A 7,248-nucleotide genomic window follows, 5' to 3' on the forward strand; every position below is an offset into this window, starting at 1 on the left:
AGCCTAACAGCGTAGAATAGTTGTTTGCTGCCTTGCAGCTCGCTCTGATTCACAGGTACCTCGTGAAGAACAGAACAGGGTGGTGCGTGGTCCCATGTCATCTTCACAGTAATGCATGCTCCAATCCACTGTTGTGACCACTGTGTATTTTAAACGCCTTTCAAACTAAGGACTCATCTTCCAGCTCCATGTCAGACGATGTTATATTGTGTGGTATAGTGTTTTCTTTTTTTTTTCTTCTTTTTGTCAAACTTTACTGAATTCCACGTCGTTGGGGGGTGTGGGGGGGCACGGGTCTCTTATATTCCATGATTGCATGTTTCAGGGGGGTGGTAAGGTGGCATTGGTGAATTTGGGGTTCTGGTCTCCCAAGAGAACCTGTCGCTCTACCCCCGATTCTGCAATGGCTGCCAGGCGGATCATCCCTCCACTGGAGCCATCCTGCTCCATGGCCAGAGCGAGAGCATTGGCAGTGAATTGCAGGCATTCCACTTTGGTCATGCCCTCCTTGTAGGTGGCATCGACATAGCCATAGATATAGGAGCTCCCGGAGCCTCCGATGGCAAAGGACTGCCGCACCATCATACCCCCCATGGGCACTGAGTACACCTGCCCTCCTTCTTGGGGGTCCCAGCCCGCGATGATGATTCCTGCCATCAGGTCTTCCCGGTATCGGTAACAAATCTCCTTAAAGAGGCTGGCTGCCGTGTGTACCAGTGGAGACCCATTGAGCTTCATGCTGTGGAAGCCTAGCTGGTAAGTGACGGCATCAGCTACAGCCTGGGTAACAGGAGCTGAACCTGAGCGGCAGCAGAATATTCGATCATGAATCGGGGTCAGTTTGTCAGTCACTCGATTTGGCGATGTAGGACCCAGTGGTCGTTCTGGAGTCGGCGCCCAGAATTCCGCCCCCGTCAAACTACACAGCCATGATCGTGGTCCCTGTGGCGACTTCTCGGCTTCCCCAGTCAGGGGGGAGGGCCTGCGGCCACCAGGCCAGGGCAAGCCCCAATTCTGGAGCAGCTACCACGGATGTCGCCATCTTTCTTCTCTGGTGCGGCCACAAAGCCTGTATAGTGTTTTCACTGGTTAATTTTTGAAAGTAGATCCCCAGGCCTTTCTTCCTAGTCTGTCTTAGTCTGGAAGCTCTGCTGAACCTCACCCACCACAGGTCACCATGAAGATATCTGTTGTATCAGAACACTAAGCAAGCCACTGAAGATCACAAACCGATAGCTGGATGACAGTCTAAAACACTACACTAGTGTAAGTTCTCGGTATATGTGAACAAAATGAATGGGAATCCAAAAGACTAGCTACTTTACTGAAAGAAATTTTAAAAATGTGATTTCAATTCTCAAACATGAAAGCATGCTCCTTTGTGATTAATTTAGTATGACTGAGGGATTACATTGCTTTGTTATATTTTGAGATTAAATTTATTATTAAGGATTTTTAATTACTCCTAGTAGAATAACTGGGGGGAAAGTAGTGAGAGGATTCAGATGACTTTTAAGTAGGTTCTCCCAATTATGCGATCTGTACTTTATCATGTTCTGTACACAATGTACGGGCTATTACCAAAACAATTTATTCAACTGAGATAAAATATTACTTTTGATGAATGGAAGTAGTTTGAGAATACCAAATCTTTCTGAGTATAAGGACTTTGGGAAAATTAACTAAAAAAATCATTTAAAATGATAAATACTTGTGAGCTATTCAGACTGTGGGTAGAGAAAAATATAATTTTGAATATTCATTGAGTATATTAGGTAACCAGAATGAAGTTTTACTTACTTATAAGAGATCCTAATAAAATTCTATGGAGATTCATTTTTATTTTGTGGCATATTAAATATATGATTTGAATATAAACAAATTTCATATATGAGTGTCTGCATTTAGAAAGCAAAATCATGCTCTAGAAATTTCAAAGTATAAGTCAATAGTATAATTTCACAGTATAAGTTAATAGTATAATTTCAAAGTATAAGTCTATAGTATGAGATAATAATATTTGGTAGGAATTAGAAATATTGAAGTTAGGAAGAGTGTGATAGAATTGGTGAAGAATTGGACCACAGATCTGGGAAATATTTGAAAAAGACCTTGTAATCAGGTATTAACAAACAAAAAAATGTATCATTGTGAATGAGGCAGAGTGCAGATTGGGGACGCAAAGCCCATCTGTAGGCAACTGGACCCTTACAGAAGGGTCGTTGGGAGGAGATGAGCGAGTCAGGGTGCAGTGTAGCAACGATGAAACATACAACTTTCCTCTAGTTCCTAAATGCTTCCTCCCCAACCCCACTATCATGATCCCAATTCTACCTTACAAATCTGGCTAAACCAGAGGATGTACACTGGTACAGATAGGAACTGGAAACACAGGGAATCCAAGACAGATATCCCTTTAGGACCAGTGGTGAGTGTGGCAATAACGGAGTGGGGTGGTGGATGGAGGTAGAGGGAAGGTGCAGTAGAAAGGGGAACCGATTACAAGGATCTATATATAACCTCCTCCCTGGGGGATGGATAACAGAAAAGTGGGTGAAGGGACACATTGGACAATGTAAGATATGACAAAATAATAATAATTTATAAATTATCAAGGGTTCATGAGGGAGGAGAAGCGGGGAGGGAGAGGTTAAAAATAAGGAGCTGATAGCAAGGGCTCAAGCAGAAAGCAAATGTCTTGAGAATGATGATGGCAACAAATGTACTGATGTGCTTGTCACAATGGGTGTCTGTATGAATTGTGATAAGAGTTGTATGAACCCCAAATAAAATGATTAAAAAAGAGATGTGTGAGCCCCCAATAAAATTATTCACTAATAATAATTTTTAAAGGCCTTGTAGACCAAGACTTGAATGTTTCCATGTAACAATCTACTTCATCTAGACTAGATTATTTGGCAAACTCAGTATTGCTCCCTGGGATGTGTGTCCTGAAGGTTATAATCCATTGAAATTATATCCATGTTACATTAAATTAAGGATAAGCCAAACCCACTTAATGATACCCTTTATAGAATTTTCAAGGCTGTAAATTCTTTTTTTTAAATCATTTTATTGGGGGCTCGTATAACTCTTATTACATTCTGTAGAAACATATATTGTGTCAAGCACATATTTACCTATGTCATCATCATTTTCAAAGCATTTTATTTCTAGTTGAGCCCTTGGTATCAGCTCACATGTCCCCCCTCCCTCATGAACCCTTGATAATCATATATATATATATTCTTCATATCTTACACCAACCACTGTCTCCCGTCACCCATTTTTCTTTTGTCCATCCCCCGGGAGGGGGTTATATGTAGATCATTGTGATTGGTTCCTCCATTCTTCCCCTAACTTCCCCTTATCATCCTCTCATTATTGGTCCTGAGGGGTTTATCTGTCCTGGATTCCCTGTATTTCCAGCTCTTATCTGTACAAGTGTACATGCTTTGGTCTGGCCAGATTTGCAAGGTAAAATTGGGGTCATAATAGTGGGGGCAGGCTGAAGGAAGCATTAAAGAACTAGAGGGAAGTTGTATGTATCGTTGGTGCTATACTGCACCCTGACTGGCTCGTCTCTTCCTTGTGAACCCTCTGTAAGGGGATGTCCAATTGTCTATAGGTGGACTTTGGGTCTCGACTCTGAGATCCCCCTCATTCACATGTATATGATTTTTTTGTTCTTGGTCTTTGATGCCTGATTCCTGATCCCAGCAACACCTCGTGATCACACAGGCTGGTGTGCTTTGTCCATGTGGGCTTTGTTGCTTCTCAGTTAGATGGCCACTTGTTTTTCTTCAAGCCTTTCAGACCCATGAGGCTGTACCCCTTGTTAGTCGGCAGCTGCATCATTTCCCCTTGCAGTACCTGGTAGGTTTGAATCGTGAACCTTCTATTTAGCGGCCCAACATCTAATTCATACCACTGCTAAGGCTCCATAGTTAAAGTTAAGGAAAATTTAACTAATCTGAACTTTGTTTCTGTGTTAGAAAATACACCTAATAGAGCTTCATTTTTTTAAAGAAATGAAGATAGACGATAACTATCCCAAAGAAAATAACTTGCTATTAAAGTGGAGCTTTGGAGAGCTATGTTTCCCCATCAGTTTGGCCAGTGCTGCCATGTCTTATCAATAAGATGAGGCTATAGATAACACTTCCTTTTCTTTTACCGCCTTTAACATAAAAACTACCTCATTTGCTCAGAGATTTGATATTAAATTAAGAAATAACACCTGACAATTAAGTGTATCATTATATAATATACCATGCATCAACCCATATAACCAACTGTAATACACACAGTAGTATTTGCTTTAATTGGTGATGTTTCCATTTTTCTCTTTTGTATCCCATTTTGTGCCTGGTATCAGCAATATTTTTAAGACATCTAGAATCTGACCATACCACTTCAAGACTGCACTTGTTGCCACAGCTTGTGATTTTCAATAGACATTAGACATTTTGATGCACAATTGTGGCATTATTTTGATTTGAACAATTAGAAGAAAGCACCATCTTGAATAAAAATTAAGGGGAAAAGACACTGGTCCCTGCTTCTTTGAATTCAGAATATTCATTTTACTAGTCTTGAAATGATTCAATCAATTAACTAGAGCTCAAAAAATGGAAGTTTTCCTAATTTTTGTTCATGATTCTCGCAATAGCAACTTTACTATATGAACATTCGGATAATGTGAATGTTCCATAAATTATGTCTGATCTATAAGGAAGGGCTTTCAATATAGAGTTTATTAGATTGATCAGAAATTAGAAGTCAGAAGGATTAGCAACAGCTGTTTTCTATAGAGAGCAATAGAACCATTTAAGAAGTTTATATGTTGTCCCCTCAAGCTTTGCCCACCCGAAGTCCTCTGCTCCCGGCGGCCAGAATGCAGGGGTAGAGCAGGCTAGGCGGCCCAAGGGGGGGGGGGGGCGGGAGAGAAGTTTACATGTGATATATCATTTGGAAATGTTAATGGTCAGTATGAATTTTGTTTAATCTCTACGCTAGTGATGATCACTTAGGAGACAAGCCGTGCATCCTTATTAGTAAGGTAAGTGGGAAAGACACGAAACATAGATGGAATGTTCACATATATACATTGTACATGTGTACACACATGTACATATGCACACATGTACCATATATGCACACATGCTCACACATATACTACACGTATACACGTGTGTGTTCATATATACATATGTGTATGTGCATATTTGCATGGTGTGTTACATATGTACTTAACATTATTTTCTTTAGTCTTTCTTATACATAAATTTCTGAGACCTAAGCTTTTTATAAACACTATTTTAAAAATCTATCTTGATAATGTTACGGTAGTAGAAATGTGCCCATGCTAGCTTGGTAAAGCACTTGGGTCTATTCCTCCAGTCAATGAGTAATATGTTTGCTATTTATGGTTTTCTGAGTATTCATGGAAAGCATGGTTTTTATAATTACTGCGCCTGTATATCACAGATGTCAATCAGACCATATTAAAATTCTTATTCAGTTGATCCTCGAATAACATAGCATTGAACTTCATTGGTCTACTTACATATGTTTTGGGTTTTTCCCCAATAAATACAGAGGACAGTTTTTGGAGATTTGTGACAATTTGATGAAGCTTACAAATTAACCATGTAGCTAGAGATATTGAATAAATAAGAAAACAATTAAAAAGCCAGATATGTTATAAATGCATAAAATACATATAGATGGTAGTCCATTTTATCGTTTACTACCATAAAACCAACAAAAATCTATTATAGCAATGTACAACTTATCAAAAATGTAGGCCCACAAATATCATAGCCTGACCCTAGTGTTCGTAGTCAAAAGAAACGTGAACAAGCATAAGCAAGTAGTATTAAATTGTAACTGCATAAAATTAACCATTACTGTGTCACTGTAGTAATTTTGTTGCCAAGTGATGTTGCTATGGTGAGGACCTAGAGTGTGTCTTATTTTGAAGTCCCCATCTCATTTCGCCACACTCACCTGGTCTATTGTTAGGTGAAGTCTAGTTGCCTCTAACTCTCAGGCTCTGTTACAGCCCCTGTTTCAATCTATCTGACGGATGGCTTCCTCTTTCCAGCTGATCTTCTATTTTGCAAGCACGACAGGAGGACACCTGCCAGCTCATCTAAAAAGAGAGACACTACTTGCAGGTGTGTTCCTCTTTCTCCCGCAGAGCTGCTGCTGGGTTCAAACTGTTGACCACCACCGGACTCTGGGGCTTATTAGAAGGGGATTTAAAAAAAATCATTTTATTAGGGGCTCATACAACTCTTGTCACAATCCATACATACATCAATTGTGTGAAGCACATTTGTAAATTCATTGCTTTCACCATTCTCAAAACATTTGCTCTCCACCTAAGCTCCTGGCATCAGCTCCTCATTTTTCCCCTCCCTCCCTGCTCCCCCTTCCTCATGAACCCGTGATAATTTATAAATTATTATTTTTTCATATCTTGCCCTATCCTACATGTCCCTTCACCCCCCTTTCTGTTGTCCGTCCCCCAGGGAGGAGGTCACATGTAGGTCCTTGTAATCAGTTCTCCCTTTCTAACCCACTCTCCTTCTACCCTCCCAGTGTCACCACTCACACCACTTGTCCTGATGGGATCATCCCCCCTGCCCTGGATTCCCTGTATTTCCAGTTCCTATCTGTACCAGTGTACATCCTCTGATCTAGCCATATTTGTAAGGTTGAATTAGGATCATGATAAGGGGGAGGAGGAAGCATTTAGGAACTAGAGGAAAGCTGTTTGTTTCATTGTTGCTACATCACATCCTAACTGTCTCCTCTCCTCCCTGAGACCCTTCTGTAAGGGGATGTCCAGTGGCCAACAAATGGGCTTTGAGTCTCCACTCCGCACTACCCCCCTCATTCACTATGGTGTTTTGTTCTGATGATGCCTAATACCTGATTCCTTCGACACCTCGTGATCGCACAGGCTGGTGTGCTTCTTCCGTGTGGGCTTTGTTACTTCTGAGTTAGATGGCCGCTTATTTACCTTCAAGTCTTTAAGACCCCAGACACTATATCTTTTGATAGCCAGGCATCATCAGCTTTCTCCACCACATTTGCTCATGCACCCATTTATCTTCAGTGATCGTATCATGGAGGTGAGCACAAATGATAGGATGTCTTTTTTCTTATGATGACTGATACCTGATCCCTTCGATACCTTGTGATCACACAGTCTGGTGTGCTTCTTTCATGTGGGCT

General features: G+C 40.7%; 1 pseudogene; it reads right to left on the reverse strand.

The window, feature by feature from the left end:
* Window positions 1–321: 321 nt before the first annotated feature.
* LOC142443225 (proteasome subunit beta type-6 pseudogene) lies at window positions 322–1,042 on the reverse strand (annotated as a pseudogene).
* Window positions 1,043–7,248: the final 6,206 nt, after the last annotated feature.

This window comes from Tenrec ecaudatus, chromosome 3, assembly GCF_050624435.1.
Source record: "Tenrec ecaudatus isolate mTenEca1 chromosome 3, mTenEca1.hap1, whole genome shotgun sequence".
Classification (NCBI taxonomy): Eukaryota; Metazoa; Chordata; class Mammalia; order Afrosoricida; family Tenrecidae; genus Tenrec; species Tenrec ecaudatus.